We start from the raw sequence: 19,015 nt of genomic DNA on the forward strand, positions 1-19,015 counted from the left end.
ATAGACACCAAAGCAAGATACCTTGGAATGACTATTGACTCCAAACTTCTCTGGAAAGAACATATTACGATGAAAAGAAATGAGGTAAAAAAACAGATTCCGACAACTATATTGGCTACTTGGCAGGCGCTCGAAACTGTCATTGCTAAATAAAATACTTATATACAAAACTGTGATTGTGCCAATCTGGGCATACGGCATAGAAATCTGGGGTACTGCAAGCAAAAGTAACATTAACATTATTCAACGACTACAATCAAAAATACTCAGAACTATAACCAATGCAACTTGGTACATCCCAAACGAAGACATTCATCGCGATCTCAATCAACATCGAAACAGTAGCAGAAATCATCCGCAAACGCAGCACAAATCATATTGTCCGTTTAATGAACCATTCCAATAATGACATGCGACAACTCCCAACAGCAGAAAGGGCAAACTCTAGGCGGCTCAAACGACCAACCCCAACTCAGCTGATAACTAGAATAATTTAAAGCTATGCACATACCTAGCCTTGTAAACTCCCACAAAAACTTAACCCAAATGTAATATTGATAATGATTAATGTTATAAAATCCAAGCTGCAGAAAGAATTACTTAGTGTCATACGACAGGTGTAATTAATAAAGGAGGCAAAAAAAAAAAACAAAAAAATTGTCTATAATCATACCCAAGTATTTTGCCCTTGTGTCGTGGTGGATTTGTTTATTCTTTATGAATATTGGATTGTATTGTTTTTTTTCTCTTGTTAGTGTATGTGACGTGAGCGTTTACTCTAATTCCCCATTTCTCGAACCATTGAGTGGTGTTGTCGAGTAATTCCTGAAGTTTATAAGAGGCCGTTCTTGGATGTTTGTCTGATGCTAGCAAGTCAGTGTCGTCTGCAAATGTTGCTATTAGAGAGTTCTTAGTTGCCGGTGTAGGGATATCGGCTGTATAAAGAAGGTAAAGAAGCGGCCCAAGGACACTACCTTGCGGTACACCTGCTTCCATTGTTAGTATATCAGAATACTTATCTTCGAATTTTAGATAAAATTACCTTACAGTTATATAACTTTTCATTAATTTGTAGTACTCTTTTGGTAAATAAGTCAAGAGTTTTTGTAGAAGTCCTGCGTGTCATACTGTGTCAAAAGCTTTGGCTACGTCGAGGTATACTGCTTCACACGTTCGTTTTTTATCGATGTCTTCAAAAAGTTTGTTTGTAACTCTGTGAACTTGTTAAATGGGGGAATGTTTTTTCCTGAATCAGAATTGGTGGCAAGGTATTATTTTGTCCTTTTGTTTAATGGGGTCGATTCTGTCAAAAAGTAGCTTTTCAAAAATTTGTGATAATACTGGTAGTAGACTTATAGGTCTGTACGAAGTCACTTGCGTAGGACCTTTGCATGGTTTTGGTATTGCGATAATTTGAGCATTTTTGGGAAATATTTCAAGTTCAAGATTTGATTAAACAAGTTCCTTCTATAGATAAGCGCCTTCTCTGGGAGTTCTCTTAAATTTTTTCCAGTTATTAGGTCGTATCCTAGCGACTTCCTAGGACTTAGGACTTAGTTTTTAAGAATTCAAAAATTCATGAGTAAGGACCAACCAGTGTGGATTTTAGGTATTTGTAGTAGTGAACTTTTTTAAGATTTTTTTTTCGCGAACGCTTAACACATCTGGAACTCGATTCCAGTTCAAACGAGGTGGCCTTAGTATTTGAGTAAGACCTTTTTCTCAATTAAAATCTACTTTATTCGTTACCACACGTTAATGTAGGGCCACAAAAAGTAATTTACTTGAGAAGTAGGGGAAAAATACAAGTAAGTAATATAAGTAAGATGATGCTGTGAAAAAACTTTAGGTATTGCAGAACAGAAACTAGACTCGAAAATTCCCAGTAATAGATTGCAAAGAAGTATAGATAAGCTGAATCTTAGCAGTGGAAAGAGCAGTAGAGAATTATGACCTTAATGGAGTCATTTATTTGTACAAGGCCAGGAATAAATTTCAGCCCAATATCTTATTTTATTTTGGCTGTTTTTTTTTTAATTAAGAACCCTATAACTATTAAAAATGCGTATTTACAATATTTAGTATGAAATGTATGCAGTTAAGATTTCATGTGGGTCTAAAAAATATTCTTAATTTTATGTTGTAATTTTAGTCCGTTTTAAAAATGTTTTATACCTTGTGTTGGACTAAAAAATTGAAAAATTGTTTATGGCTTATTCTAAAAGTACATCATCTTAAAAATATGAATTCAAAAAATCATAAAGATCGGAGTACTAGAACGAAGGTTACAGACCGTGGAAGCGCGCGACATTATCCATAAACGAAGTGCACGCAAAACTTTAGACGCGATTATCTCGAAGTCGTGTTTTTGAAAATTATCGTCGCGGTGATCATTAGTTAACAAAAACTATTTGACCGATTTGCATATACTTGTTTTTTAATTATTCGAAGTTACAACCTCGTGAATCGGTTCACTTTTTATAAATATTTGCATAGTTCGCTGGAAACTATTTTTTTTTTAATTTTTCAATCCCTTGAAAATTGGTTTTTTGGTGCAAAGCGGTTTTCATATAGAGAAAATTTTTTTTGGGTAAATAAACCGTTCAAATTCACTAAAAAACATTTTTCTGCAATAATCATTTAATTTTTTTGATTTCAGTTGAGCTGCTCATGCGCTACCGTGATCACCGCAAGCCTCTTCTAAAAAACGGCGTTTCCGGGAAGGGGCGATATCAACAATAAATAATAACAGTTTTTAAAATAAAAACACCAAAATGTCTTCTTCGAGAGTTACCCTTCAGTATAATATATACCTCATTTGAATAAAAGTTATGACAATCGTCCATTTTTTCGGGCTCACAAGGTACATATATAACCCCTTAAATTAAAAAAAAAATACCAGTCTAACGGTTAGACGCGATAGAAGTGAAACCTTCCGTAAAACAAACTGAGAGAGAATGAGACGAAAGCAGTATTAGGAGCGAGATAATTATAGGTTCATTATAATATTGCTATAAAGTTCATATAATATTTTATTTTCTTCATTTTAATATTATTCATCCTCAATGTTTTCAATTTCAACAAATGATACGAGTGGCTTATGATAGCTAAAATATGATGCAAATGCTTTGGTTTCTGTTGTCAACATGTCTTTGAAATACCGCGTCAATTGTTGTTTTTGATCGTGTTGTCGATTCAGTGCGATTGTTACACATTTTTAAATTGAATGTTGTATTGAGAACGTCAATTAAAGGAACCGCTGTGTCCAATGCAAAATTTACGTTAAAATCGCCACTTAAAATCATTGGAACTTTATTGTAATCTTTTCTAAGTATCCGCGATACTTCTGGTGTATACTTTATTAAATTTTCGTGAATGAATTCCGTGATGCCATTTATTGATTTTTTTTTCTGTCGATATTCACGACACTTTTCTGCATTATTTTTCGGCATAATTGCGGTAAATATTTAAAAATGAAAATATTTACGAATATAAAAATACGGACGCAATACAGCACACGCGGTTGCTTTTATGAGCGTCGTAACGCGTATAATACACAGACCCCAGCAAGAAGAGTGGCGGTCAGGTTACCCTTCACGTAACCGCCACGCGTGGTCGTTAAACTATCACTAACCACGCCCCTTTACAATCACTTTGTTAAAAGCGTTGGGAAAATCGTGCCAAAAATTTTGTGTACGTGTGATTTTTTATTCCTTTCATACATATGGATTCGTTTGCCAGTGCCAGTTTCATATAAACGTAGCGACGAACAAAATAACTTTTAGGCCAGCGCCGGCAGCACAGCGCGATAGCCTAGCGGCTAGCAATGTGGGCTTCCGATCCAAAATCCTTGGTTCGAATCATAAAAAAAAATTTTTTTATACATTTTTTTTATAAACGTATATGAGGAGAATTTTTTCATGGCAGAAATACACTCGGTGTTTTGCCATTGCCTGCTGATGGGCGACCGCTATTAGAAAAATGTTTTTATTAATTTTGCTTTCACCGAGATTCGAACTGACGTTCTCTGTGTCAATTCTGAATAGTAGTCACGCACCAATCCATTCGGCTACGCCGCTTATTTACTTTGACTGATGCAAAAATGAGGAAAAATATTTGAATGAAGTTTGCTTACTGCTTACACATTTGCCAATGTACTGTGCAACAAAAAATCATCATCAAAAAATTGATTTATAAATTCGAGCTCATAGTTCTAAGAGCAAGTACTTTCATTCATAAAACGAGCCGCCCATATGCTAATTTTCTCGACAATTCGAAAATAGTCAATATTGGAATATTTCGCGTAGAATTATTTGCCAATATTCAATTTTTGTCAAGTCGAGTGCCCGCGGCTCCGTAAATATGTTTGCACCCATATATGTATGTAAATATATGTTTCTAAATGCTCGACAACCGCAGCTGCCTGTTCAAGGTTACTGTACATTAGGCCGGGTCGATTTGTGGGAAGGCAAAAAAATCGCCCAATTTCAAAATATCACCATTTTTGGCCTTTACATGAAAAAATCAGCTAAGTGGCTATGTTTTTTCTTTATTTTTATTTATTTATTGTATAATATTATCTATTTTTTCTCTTAAGAAATTTATTTAGTCAGAACATATGTAAATGAATGAATGTGAGTTATAGAAAAGAAACTAAAAAGTTCGACCCATATTGGGGGACATCAGAATTCGTTTTAGAAGTATGGTTCCTTCGGCAAAGTTTCTTATTTTGATCCCTAGAATACGATTTTCATAGAGCAATGAGCGATTTTTAAATCGACCCCCCTACTGTACATGCAATGCTGTGCCTATGAATGCGCGCTGGATTTCTGGAGAAATTTTACCGTATGTTTTGCTGTGGCGAGGCACATATGTACATACCCACAACTTATATACATATATCCGCATATATACATACATATATAAATTCACAAATTTAAATTTGCTTATGCCATCCTTCTGTGTGCCTGGTAATGAAGCATTTTCTATACATACATACATATATATACAATACATATATCTTTTTTCTTCTTCTTTTTGGTGTCGCTTTTTCGTTTCATCGAGTCTCAAATCACTCCCAACGATTCTAAAGAAGTTTTCACTTCAAAAAACATTTTTTTGTTACATAATTATTTATTTCATTATTTTTAAATCTGAATTTAAAAAAAATTGTTTTTGTTTTACTTATAAATTTCTTAATGGTATTTATTACGCATTTTTATGTAATAAATTTTTTTTCTATTTCTTACAATTCAAAACAAAAATTTAATTCTCTTCAGCAATAAGTTACAACATAATTACGCTAACATCCTTTCACTTTATATCCGTTCATCTCTAATTTTACCTCCATCCAACCGCGTCCGCCGTGTTCGTGTTGAATAATGAGTAAGCAACACTTAAATGAACGTTAGCCGGCAGTTTGCAGTATCATAGTTATAGCGACTTTATCGTGTTTGCTTTTGTTTCAGCTGCTGCTGTCGCTGTTATTGCTACATAACCATTAAATTTTACGAGTGTCCACTCTGTAAAGTATCTCAATTCAATAGCCCAGGCCACTGCTAGAGGAAACACATCACAATGCATCTTCACTGCCCACAATTAAAAGTGCATGCCTACTATAGCGGTACTTTTGCCAATAGCTCCACTCTCTTCCTTGTTGTATTGCATCAACGGCCTAACTATTGGAGTAGCATCCATTTTGAATTAAAATAGCTTTTTGGCCGCTGCCTTTAATCGTTGTGCAAAGTTTCTCGCCTACGTACGAGGCTGACACGAACCCAATGTGATGGGTGAGCGAAATTGTTGAGGTAAGAAAAAGGAAAAATGAGAGTGAGAGTACCATCGTCATCACCACTGAATTATGAATAGACAGCATTGGACGATGACATTAATGGATGATAATTTGCACTCGTTCCTTTTGATGGTCATTTGAGGGTGTCGGTGGCAATTGTAAAAGTGGGTAGCTCTTTCAAGGCAGACGATCTACTTAAGTATACTCAATGTTGTGACAGTGGCAACCCTGTAGGAAGAGAATTAGCCGAAAAGCGATATTATTAGTTTACTTAATTGAACTATTATTATTGAATAATTGCGTAAAGAATTAAAAAATATCAGAACTAAATGATTTTTTTCTCAGAAACGGCAGCTCCCCTGGGCGAGCTAAAACCAGGAAACCCAGGTGTTGCGGTAGCTGGTCAGCGGTCAGTTCTAGCTTTAGGAGAGTTGGTTCGGAATGAACTCCTCTTTCGCAGGATGACTGACAAGCTCGACTGCATCGGACACAAATCAGATGCAAATGAGGCTTATAAGACTGGACCTATCAAATAATACTGAACGGGCTCTCAATAGGCGCGTCAACAAGGTCACAAGACTGGGAATTCAAAAGTGATAAGATCCGCTTTCGAACACCTTCCTGGTCTGGTCAACTGCTCAACTTCTAAAAGGTGCACCGATTGTTGTATCCAAGCCTAAAGCGAGCAGCCCATTCTTCACCTTAAGCAGCGCTAGAGATACTCCTGAGGTCATGACACCATCGTCAACAAAATAGAATACAAAACTGACTTATGAGATCGGGTGGATCGTCTTTAGCCATAACTCTAACGTTCACTTCACCAAAAGACGTGACTGGTCGTGTGATATAATTTCAAGTGATGACGAGATTTCAATGTTTTTCTTGCCCGGGTATAAAAATCCGTGTCGTCCCTGTCAAGCAAAATCGACTTTCGCGGGAACGATGGGATTTCAATCTTCATAATCGGTGCAAAAATGGACCGTGGAAGCTTACTACAGATTTTATGCCAATATCTGCATACGTATGTAAAAGACATGGTGATAAAGCTGATAGGCAGTGAATCTGTGATTAAGGTCCTTACGTCAGTACCGTTTAACCCGAAATGTACTGAAGACTGTCAAAGATCTCCACAATGTGTACCGAGGCACCTTACTAGTGTTTAAGAAAATAGAGAAGCAGAAGAGTTCGCGAGGAAGAGCTTTGAGGCAAGGTTTGTAGAAGAATAGAGAGGAAAGTTTGTTTGGCCAAAAGATCAGGATGATTTAATAATATATTGGGATAGGACTAGCGAAATCTATTCTGGATTCCCTAGTACACTACTGCGGCCAATGAATGAACTCTTTTTAAGAGTAGCCTGTCTAACTTAACCTTGCCTCAGCTAATTTCATCTGTGATTATGAGGTAAAACTCGCAAGTAAGTTAGATGGGGCAGCCTAAGCTAAATATTATACATGGAGACTTTTTGAATCAGTGGATTCATTCAATGATGGACGGAGGGTTTTAGAATTCAAGATAAAGATGGTCGAGTCTTATTTGTTCTCTTTTCATTGGTTACGATCTAAACGACGAGACCTATGAAAATTCTTTCAAATAATCCTTAAACCTTTATTTTGTAATACTATAAATCAGAGTGGAAAAGTTTCAGGTGCCAAGAATATATTATACATAGATAAGTAAATGTGGCTATGGTAAAAGCTACTACAATACCCGTGTTCCCTAGCATTGATCGAGCTACTAAATTTAAACTACAAAATTCCTCTAGTGGTGTTTGAATATGAGTAACTTTGAGCAAATATTCTAAACTTTGTTAAAGTACGGAGTACCTTTTATAATCGAGTCCTTCGTGTACATACATACATAGGTATTCCAGTGGGTGTCAAGAATTTTTTGTTTGAAAATGCACGAACATGCTTTAGTCGTTTGGCAATATTTATACATCTGAGCTGGAAAAACCTTTCGGCCAAGTAAAGTTCGACAGTAGCATTGCTATAGCTACAACTTAGATTCGCACGTATACACTTCTCTCGTTGCTTATTCTAAAGCAGTGGAAAAGATTAGAGAATTAGAGAGCTTATTATGGCTGAAGTTCTCAATGCTTCATACAGTAGTAAGGCTATTGCGAAAGATGATATTGCGAGAGCTATATGACTTGATGATGATTTGAGAGAGCGAACAAGGATTCGGGCTTGAGGTAAAAAAATGGTTGTTTTAAGATATATAGCGGCACCAATTTCGGCCGTAAAGAGTAACCCGCCAGAAGAATGGAAATATCTTAAACGTACATTTTCAACCTTCTAAAGGGTGGTTAAGTTTCAAGGGCCGGTGTTGATTTTGAATAAAATACAATTTTTTTAGGAAATTATTGTCATTTCTCTTTATTATGATAATATTGGTAAGGCTCAACTACGCATGGAACAAAATATCGGCCAAATAGCCGCCGCGGCCTCGGCGGCACACCTCCATCCGATGGTCCAAATTTTCGATGACGCTGAGGCATAATTGAGGTTCTACGCCGTTAATGTGCCAAATTATCTTATCCTTTAGCTCTTGAATTGTTGCTGGCTTATCGACGTACACCTTTTCTTTCAAATAACCCAAAAGAAAGAAGTCCAACGGTGTCGTTTAGGTGTGGTTCACATTCAACATTGGTCCTTGAAATTTAACCACCCTTTATAAAACAGTTTCTCTGTGTGAATTTTAGAACTAGTTCGATAAGCCTAAATATCGAGCACATCTCTCCGCTATCTTTATAGCATTGGCACTTTTTTCGATACTTTTAACAAGTAACAAGTACATTTATTGAGAGCATAGCGGTATCAGAACAACACAAAATTTCTCTACCAGCTGCATGTGTATGAGTGTACGATATGAGAGAGCGTGCTTGCTTTTCTCAAGTACTTAGTGGGTGTCTCTTTTAGTTTTTATCTTCTTCTATCCACAATTTAATTGCTTTTGATGCGGCTTGCAGCGACTGTTAGCAACGAACTGGCAACGTTCAATTAATTTTTTTTTTTGCGTTATTGAAACATCTTTTATGACAGTACGATATGTTATGATATTTTCATTAGACGACTCATTTATGGGCGTTTGGAGGTTTGTACGCGAATTGCACTTTTAATGACTCTACCTTCCTTAATAAAATTAAACACACCATTTGGCGGCTAAAGCAGTCGCATGGGTTTGTGCGTGATTAACATGCGATTAGTCTTGGGTGCCATGCATACAGTGGGCATGAAACATCAAATGAAGTGGAAAAGTTTCGACTAATAGCGGTCGTCCTTCAATAGGCAACGACCAATTACGTATTAAATGTATTTCTGTTATGAAAAGCAGTTCGTAAAAGCCATTTGTATCAAGATATACATACATCAGTCATTTGGTGGGAGGCTCCGTTAAACGCTTTACCATAGATCGGGATCATTCGTCATGTTTTCATCGATGAAATATGTATTTCACGGATCTATGAAGCTCAATTTTCAGTGACTCTGCTGGAGAAGTCGAATGATTTTTCTTTTCCGTTACGACAAACGCACCAGCTCACGCCTCAGCAGTTGCGGTGGCAAAATTAATGGAAATAGCGATCCAACTCGTTTCACATCCGCCCTAATCTCCAGACTTTGCGCACACGCCTCTTTGTTCCTCAATTAGAGAAAAGGATTTTATTCAAAGACTTGCCAGACTTATGCAAATCCTAGCCTATCCTATTTCGGAAGGGATTAACAAACTAGAACAGCATTAGACGAAGTGTATAAGGTGTAAAAGGTGCCTGACTTAGAGCGCATCGGTCAATTACGGCTTATTAGCGTTGACTTGCAACTTCGAGAGCTCCACAAACGAGTGAGAGATACCATACCCTCAAATCTTTCATAATAAAATTTTACCAATTGAAGTGATTGAATACAATTAGAGGACGAACGAACATCGATTTTTAAGGCCGAAACAAAGTCAAGGCAACGACCTTTAAAAATCCAGTAAAAGTGCAGAACAATTGGTCACTAGCCCCACTCCATGGAGCAGCAGATGGAGTTTTCAAAGCAATTTTTTTAAAAGAAAATGTGGGCATTGATACCAGTTTTCAAAAAAAAAAAAATGTAAACTGATAAAAGCGACACGCATTAATGCCATATCGAAATGGAAAAAGTATCTTGGCCATTCGGTCATACTGAACAGGAACACTGTTTTCCATCACCACCCTTGCTGTTCTCCTGTTCACTCCCAACCAGGGAAGAATGGAAGACAAATCTTACCGAAATCGATGGCCCTCCGATTATATATATACAGATGGTTCAAAACAAGATGGTAATGGGGGGTTTGGAATCTTTTCCAATTCCCCTCACATCCATCTATCATTTAGATTACCCGACTACTGTAGTGTATTCCAAGCGGAGGTATGCGCTATCTGGTATACCGCGAAAACTATCTTAGAAAAGAGAATATCACTAGAGGATATCCGCTTTTTCACTGACAGTCAAGCGGCCGTTCGAGCACTCAGCTCCTCTTATACCCACTCAGATGTGATTCGATCCTGTCTCTTATCTCTTAACGAGATAAGTGTTCAGAATTCTGTCCAATTTATCTGGATACCGGGTCACAGTGGATTCGAAGGTAACTGCAAAGCTGATGAGCTCGCGAGAGCTGGAGCTGCGCAATCAAATGTTAGTAACTTACCCACATTCCACATTCCGCTCTCCACATGTAAAATGATCATTGATCGAGAATTTCACAGCATTGCTGATCGGAGATGGCGAGTGGAAACTACTTGCGTTACGACCAGACAAATCTGGCCCTCCTACAATCTAAAACAGACAAAAACCTTTATAAGTCTTTCGAAACACGAACTAAGGTATATAATATCTCTTATCACCGGCCACTGCCTTTTGGGCACTCACGCACGTCGGCTCGGGGTTCCTCAAAACGACCTGTGCAGATACTGCGAGGTCGAAGATGAGGAAGTATCGAGCAGGCATTTGCTGTGCAGTTGTCCCTGCCTAGCCAGAAATCGACTCGCTCTTCTGGGCTCTCCAACAATTGACAATCTTTGAGTACTCTCGGACCTGAAAATCGAATCTCTCATTAAATTCTCGAAACGAATTAATATCTTTAACCAAAATCTATAATAAAAATCTTGGTTAGGTGGGGAATTCATATAATATAATGAGCTCTAGGGCAACACAACGGACCCAACTTGCGGTCTATGTGGCACTCCGATGCGGGGTCACCCTTAAACCAACCAACCAACCATATATTGCCAGTATCGACGCAATCATTCCTATTAGAAGACCCTATAGTTATGAAATTTCCCCTGACACAATAATCATACTAAGTTCAGGCGTCGAATTCTCACATATGGATGCCATTAAAACAAACGAATCGTAATTTATTTTCACTTCACAATAGCCTTCAAGTTCCACAATGCTTTCGATCGTATTTTTAGGTCACAAGAGACGTGAAAAATAAAAAATGAAAAATTGAATAAATATGTACAAATAAAATATAAGCATGGATCCGACTTTGACGAGCTCTAGTGAAAGTAATGGAGATAAAAAAATAGTGCGGATGCAGCTAAGCGAAAGGAGCAATTCTTTGGCTCTCCCAAACACAGCGTAAATATGTATATGGTGTATTTTTCTAGCTCATTTATAAACTTATCCTTGCGTATTCCTGAAACGAGAGGCCTTTTAATTTATTCTACAGGAAATAAATTAAACAAAATCTGACGCCAAAGCGGTGGGTGGATCAGGCACAGTGCCGGCAGCGATTATTTGATTCGTATGTGCCTGAGCAGTGTTTCGAAGTTGACATCCCACGTCCTGAATGAAATGGAAACGAATGGGTCACCTTTAATATGGGCTGGCTGTAAGGAGTGGTTTGTGGAGCAGTATAAAATACCTGGAGGTAAATAAACACTTCCCACATTGTAATACGCACATCGGCTTGCAAACACCCACAGCAAACGAGCATATGTATTTCAATCGGAATGGCTATCACATGTCATCAAGGCAGTGGTAATAAGTTGCTTGAATGGATCTGATATTTGTAACAATATTTTATCATGTATACGAGTATACACAAATAAACTCCTATTGTATATAATATTTTTCACACATTTTTAATATCTCAATGATATTTAACAACTGTTTCCGTCCGGAATCGATCGGTGCCCACCAATTACTGAAGACTTCGGACTGCATGAATTCGAAGAGTTATATCCGCGTTGCCAAAATACAGCTAACGGTATATTTTCAGATACTAGAAATATTAGGTGTGCACCTAAATTCCCGCTGTTTGTCAATAGATGTCCCCAGCAGTGTGTGCTAGTCGATTCTAACATAACCTAAACATCATAAACCGAGCTTATGATACGGTAAAAAACTGCCTCGACACATTAGTGATTTTGTTTTGGTATCATATACTTTTGGTTTTGTGAAAATCTCTGATTTTGTACCGAATAATCGTCATTTGCGGGAAATGTTGATTTTCCGCTTTCATCAAAAAAAAAGAAAATGGCGGCTGAAGCGCATCGAGAGCTACAAAAAGTTTGTGGAGATGCTGCTTTAAGTGAAACAACGTGCAGCGATTGGTTCCGTCGCTTCAAGGACGGTGATATTATATTATATTAATGTTGACGACTGTCGCGTGAAGGAAGGCCAAAAACCTTCGAAGACGCTGAATTGGAGGCATTGCTCAATGAGGCGCCATGTCAAATGCAAGAAGAGCTTCCTTCAGTATTTGGAGTTACCCGCCAATCCATTTCCAAGCGATTACATGCTTGGGGATTGATTCAGAAACAGGGGATTTGGTTTCCTTATGAGTTAAAACCAAGTGATGTTGAACGTCGTTTTTTCGCCTGTGAACAACTGCTCCAGCGGCAAAAAAGGAAGGGGTTTTCTTCATCGCACCATGACGGGTGATGAAAAATGGATTCATCACAGCAATCGAAAGAAAAGAAAGTAATGGGGACTGCCCGGGAATATTCACGCTGCGAAAGTTATGCTATGTATTTGGTGGGACCAAGTTGGTGTTATTTATTATGAACTGTTAAAACCAATCGAAACCATCACTGGAGATCGGTATCGACATTCATTGATGCGATTGTGCCGAGCACTGCGCAAGAAGCGGCGGCAATACGCGGAGATGTATGAAAAAGTGATTCTACAGCATGACAAGGCTCGGCCTCACGTTGCCAAACCCGTTAAAACCCACCTGGAAACACCGAAATGGGAAATCCTACCCCACCCGCATTATTCTCCAGATATTGCGCCGTCTGATTATCACCTGTTCCGATCGATGGCACATGGTCTAGCTGACCAGCAGTTCCATTCATATGAAGACATCAAAAATTGGCTTGATCCGTGAATAGCCTCAAAAGATGAACAGTTTTGAGAAAAAGTAGTATCCAGCGATGGGCAATCGTTTCAATGATTCACTTGTAATCATTTTTTCCGAATAAAGTTGTATTTTCATCAAAATAACAGCGAGAACTTAGTTGAGCACCTAATAGATCAAACCCTTTGTGTGGTGGCTCACACACCTTAGTGTGTCCACCAAATGTTAATTAAATTATGGTAACTATTTAATTTGCGTGATTTTTGGCTAATTTGTATGTTTAAACAAATACTTAAATGTAATTTTTTATATCAATTGACGATAACTAATATTTTTTTTATTAAAAAAGTGTATCATCTGTTTCCGCCCGGGATCGAACCGGGGGCCTTCCGCGTGTTAGGCGGATGTGATAACCACTACACCACGGAAACAGTTTCTTTAAAGACAAACTGGATAGTTTAAAAATTTTGCGTATTGATTTCTGTATAAAAATTGATTAAACAGAAATCACGAAATGCCACTAGCAAATAAAAGGAAAATAAAAAAGAGGAAAAGAAATATTAATTAGTAGTACATATGTACAACTAATTAGAAACACGATATTTTTTTTTATATTGAATTTACTTTTTTAGTATTCACTACTTGAAAAAAGTATAGTTTATTATCAAAAAAAAAAAAAAAAATCAAATAATAAAAGTTTCAAACTTTGTACAAAAATTATAAAAATACGACAAGCTTTCATAAAAAATTTAAACATATTTAACAGAATATTTTTGTATGCTTCCAAAAAATATTACCTGCCTATATTAACAATAAGTAGTTTGTTTTAAAGATATTTGGATTGTTAAGTGATACTGTAAGGCCATTGCGCTTCGCAAAGGCTTCTGCTTGAAAAACACTAGCAGTGTTCGGCAATTTAAAGGAGATATATAAATTGGCTGATTAAGAGAAAATCCCTGCTTCGACTGCCGCTCCCATCTTGGAACCGTTAGTGAAGAGAGAGGCGCAAGCTTCGGTGCAGATTTTACGCTCGATCCGATCCTGCCTGTTTGGAAAGGTTGCCCCAGCAGGATCCTTAAACTCCAGTTTGCCGATAGAAAGATCTGTTCAAAGTTCGGATAAATACGGAGTTAACTGCCTGAAAATGCTACCATGTCCCTTAAGAGAGATTGCCTCCAGAGGCCAGCCTCTTTTAACTTGATTGCACTTTGAGCTGCGATAGAAATAACGTCGGTGGGAAATAAGTGCAAAGGGACATTCAGGGCAGCACTGGGCCAACTTTTTCGAGCTCCGGTGATGCCAACGCATAACTCATTAAATTTTAGTTTAAAAAACTGCAAGTTTGAAGTCGTTCAAAAGTCGTGACTCTATGAAAAGAAAATATGGTAGAAAATTCGCAACATCGCATGCAAAAAAATTTATCACAAAGCAACGCGCTTCTTGAGCAACTTCAAACTTGCATTTTATCATACCAAAATTAAATGGGCAATAAAACTGTGTACCTAGAATTTCGCTAAAAATTCTGAACCAAAAGTTGAACATTTTGATGGACAAATTTCTTAATTTGAAAAAAATTTTCTGTATATTGCACAAAGTTTGGAGCTCTGAGTTATATAGTTGTTGTTATAGAAAGCGCTATACTTTTATATAATTATTAAAAAAAAAAAATAAACACAAAAAATTGATAAACTTCGTAATTCGTCTCGTTCCTATTATTTTGAATACAGACGTAGTAAAAGGAATGTTTTTGTGTGCCAAAAAAGGCTGAAGTCTGTTTCCGCCCGGGATCGAACCGGGGGCCTTCCGCGTGTTAGGCGGATGTGATAACCACTACACCACGGAAACATATATTTCTTAGAACTAGATCAAAAAGCTTTGAAATCATGTAGAGCAACACAAATGAAAGGCAAGTAATGTACCAAGGACTAGCAAAATATGCAGGAAGGATTCACATGCCCATACAAATGTACACCCATCGTATGTATCATACTTCAAAAGTGGAACAACTTTAAAATCAAGATTTTGTATTTTTGCTATTCGTACTACGCATTTTGACAACTGAAAAAGAGACCAATTCGATTTTTGGTACACACTTTTTCTCTTACTTTACTACATCAAACTGTTTTGAACTTTTTTAAGCTTTCTGGCAAACAAAAAATGTTGAGTTGTGCCTTTTTTGAAGAATATGTGCATATACAAGGTGGTGCAAAATTAATCACCCTATCGGAAGATTTGAAAATCGCGTCGTACATAAGCCATATTTGACACTTATGAACTAGACAGCTGGAGCATATGAAAGGACAAGCAATGGACCACGTAAAGGTCTAAATAAAGACCAATTTCCATCATTTAAAAACGTTTTTTCTTTCAGTATTTATTACAAAAAAAAATTGTTTGATTCATTTTCCGCCACCTTACATTAGCTGTAATAAGAAAATTCCCGAGAAAAGTGCAGCAGAACCACACAACCCCAAAGCAAAAATTCTTTCCCTAATAAAGCTTTTTATACAAATAAAAAATAATAATTTTCTAACCCATCAGACACACAAGAGGGGATCTCTTTCAATATAATTTATTATATTAAAATAAAAATAGTATACAATTTCCATATTCAAATGTGAGTTGCAACATAGTAGCATCACAAACATGTTGCAACATTGATGGCAGTCGCTCGACATTAGCATACACGACGCACGCGTTGCATCTCAGAGTAGAGCGGCGCACGATCGCCTGTTACCATAAATGACCAGTCATTATCCACCTGCAAACTTTTGCGCTATCGCATAAACTTCTGAAAAGACTCGCAACATTCACTCAAAGTATTTCCAAATATTTGTACGTCTGTACGTACGTGGCAGCCAGAGCGTCGACGACTCATTCAATGTGGCTTGTAATTGCAACCGTGAAATCTGCCGCGTATGGCCACCTGATGGCTAGAAGCAAATATGGGAGAGTGGATTTATGCTTTTGCGTGCATTTAATTCACTTTACATAATCGAACGTCTCAAATAATTCGAAATCCAGAAGGCCTGCTGTAATTGGACTGCTTCATCTGCATCAACGCGCGCGCCGATTCCGTTCGCTTTTTATTTAGCTTAGCGATGCTCATTCTCTGACTAACTTTTTTCGATGCATACTAGTTATTGCGTCACTTATGGAGTACGGAGTATCTTAAATACTTAGTCGTGCACATAACAATTAAAAACAGTTAAAAAGTGTTATAAAATTTATTTTTGTAACCATCCATTCGCTTAAGCTCCTGGCCAGTAAGCCGTTTTGCGTAATTGTTAATCGATTTTTAGCATTAAAATTTTCTATGCTGATTCATGTTGTTGTTTTTCGTGTATGTGTGTTTGTAGATATGGGTTTGTGTGCAAATCGCGCTAAATTCAGAACTTTTATTACTTTCAAAAGGCTTATCGTTTGCTAAAGGATACGCAGCTTCGCATAAAGGGTGACCTAAATACAAATTAATTTTTTTGGCTATGAAATAATATGAAGAGACAAGAAGCAAATGAAACAAAAAAATACAACTTTACTCATGTGGTTGCTACGCAGATAAGTAGAACTCACGTTTATGCCATCCACAATCTTTTGACTTAAACCTTTTCTTGCGTAAGTGGCATTCAAAAACATATCCTCTATTCAAAAAAAAAAAAAAACAAAAAAAATAAAAAATTACTGTCATGCGGCCAAATCGACAGCAAATCATATCACCCCAAGGTGGTGGTGGTTAAGATATTGTAAATTACTTCTAGCTCTTTCTGACGAATGACTTGGCCGGTATTAGCTTTGACATTAGGTTTACCATGGTTAATGGTTAATGGTTGTAGAGGGTTAAGGTATGGCCCTTTAGCACTGCGACCATATTGATCTATTGTGCACCCTATGCTGTCTATTGACTGTTAAGTATGCTTATGAATTGTACCAGCTCCTTCTGAGGGAGTGATTGAAGGTCTTCATCTATAAGCATGAACTTGTTTAAAAACCTTTTCTTTCTATGCGTCAACCCCGGACATTCGATAATGAGATGTTCTATAGACTCCTCACCTTCGCAGCAAAATCTGCAGGTGCTGGTGTTAGTTATGCCTAATTTATGTAAGTGCTTGTTGCAGGTGAAGTGACCCGTGAGGGCGCCTGTGAGAGTGCGAATGCTCTTTTTGTTTAACGTGAGGGCCATGTTAGCTCTTTTAGCGTTGAAACTTAGAAACTTTTTGGAGTGTCTAAGACCCTCTACGTTGTTCCAATTTAGTAGAGTTTTGGCACAGTATTTTACTTTTTGTTTCAGGCTGTTTTTGTTGAATCCAAACATGGGACCATAAGTTGGAATATATAGATTGGCAGCAAGGCGCGTTATAATATAATTATAAATCAATTATTTTTACTTACTGAAGGGTGAACTGCTCCTCCTATTTGCGATATGCGTCTTGATATTTTCCCAAAAATACAGGCATCTACTGCTTGCTGCGGAAAATACACTAGGAGGCTTACTATTGCCTGCCGTGGGGCGACCAACCGATTCGGCTACTGCAGCCTTCAGCGGCTATTTAGGTTTTATACAATAAAACTAAACAATTCAAATGATAAGACTCATATTGGAGGCTTGTGTCACATACTGGAGTCGGTAATTTTCGTCCGGAGGGAGCTTCAGAGCACACGTAAGCTTTCTATCGAAACGCGGGTTAGTTGCTCAAAAATCTTACTATGGAAACTCAGATCAGATGCAAAAAGCAATTAATGTTGTGTCGTCAAGAACTATCTGCTGAAATGAATATTAGCAACCAGTGATTGTAGGCCATTCTTAGGCAGGATATGTATTTTTCACATTACAAGCAAACTAAACCCTGCAGTCGTGCTAATCGCTTCCCTTGGAACTTTGCGGAATAATTCTTCAATAATAGGGCAAACCATGCTCAAGTCTCTCCCTGAAGACATGATGTCGAACCTAGTTCAGGAAGATGAATTACTTCATGCAGTGTGAGGCCTAGCGAGTCATCTTGATGAAATATAAGCGAAATGAAATGAAGTATCCAAAAAAATTCCCCATAAATGGCTCTACTACATAAGAATTCAATAAGGAGTTAATTCACTGTTAAAACAATCTATCGTAAAATCGGTCTTCCTATATACATCAGAGACCTGCCGGCTTGTCTGTGAGTACATAAGCAGAAGCGTTAAAACGTTTGTCAACAAATGTCGTGTGTTTTGGCCAAAAACAATCACCAATGGTGAGCTTCTCTCGCTCACTAATAGCTGCCCGCTTAGTTACGAAATTAAAAGACGCAAATTAAATTGGATTGGACATAATCGTACTCTCCGTAGAGAAGACGACAATGTTGCAAAAATAGATTTTCAATGGAATCCACAAGGAGGCCGGCGCTTTCGCCTACGAAAAGCTTGGATGCGCACAATCTTCCATGAGAACTCTTCCACTACAATCTGGAACGAAATCGTCGACTTCACCCTGAATACCGCGAAGGAGGTAGCTGGCGCTTATTACATGATAATGCACAATCTCATCGATCCACTCTAGTAACTGATGTTTTGACTAGAAATCGTATTTTAACCATCAAGCTCTCACCGTATTCGCCTGATGTGGCTCCCTGTGACTTCTTCCTATTCGGAAAATTGTATTTGGCCATGAAAGGAAAACGTTTTGCGTCCGCAGAGGCCATCCAAACGGCTTGTACCGATATCTTTAAGGACATTCCGGTCCTGAAACACTTTTTTTTCGTTTTTTCAAAAAGCTTTTAGATCGCGCAAAACACCATCGAGGCCAGAGGGGACTATTTTAAATAAATAAACTCGAACTTATCAGAACAAAGCTCCTGTCGTTCCTATTTTAGCTCAGTCTGGTTTATTTTGGACTTCACCTTGTATTACCAAGGAATAAAAAAA

At 37.6% G+C, this 19,015-nt stretch overlaps 2 non-coding genes across 2 annotated transcripts; both read right to left on the reverse strand.

The window, feature by feature from the left end:
- Positions 1-13,475: 13,475 nt before the first annotated feature.
- On the reverse strand, positions 13,476-13,548 carry Trnav-aac (transfer RNA valine (anticodon AAC)). Its single transcript has one exon. It is a non-coding gene; the product is annotated as a tRNA-Val (tRNA).
- A 1,341-nt stretch (positions 13,549-14,889) lies between these two features.
- Trnav-aac (transfer RNA valine (anticodon AAC)) lies at positions 14,890-14,962 on the reverse strand. Its single transcript has one exon. It is a non-coding gene; the product is annotated as a tRNA-Val (tRNA).
- Between the last annotated feature and the right edge of the window lie 4,053 nt (positions 14,963-19,015).

Source organism: Anastrepha ludens, chromosome 5, assembly GCF_028408465.1.
Source record: "Anastrepha ludens isolate Willacy chromosome 5, idAnaLude1.1, whole genome shotgun sequence".
Classification (NCBI taxonomy): Eukaryota; Metazoa; Arthropoda; class Insecta; order Diptera; family Tephritidae; genus Anastrepha; species Anastrepha ludens.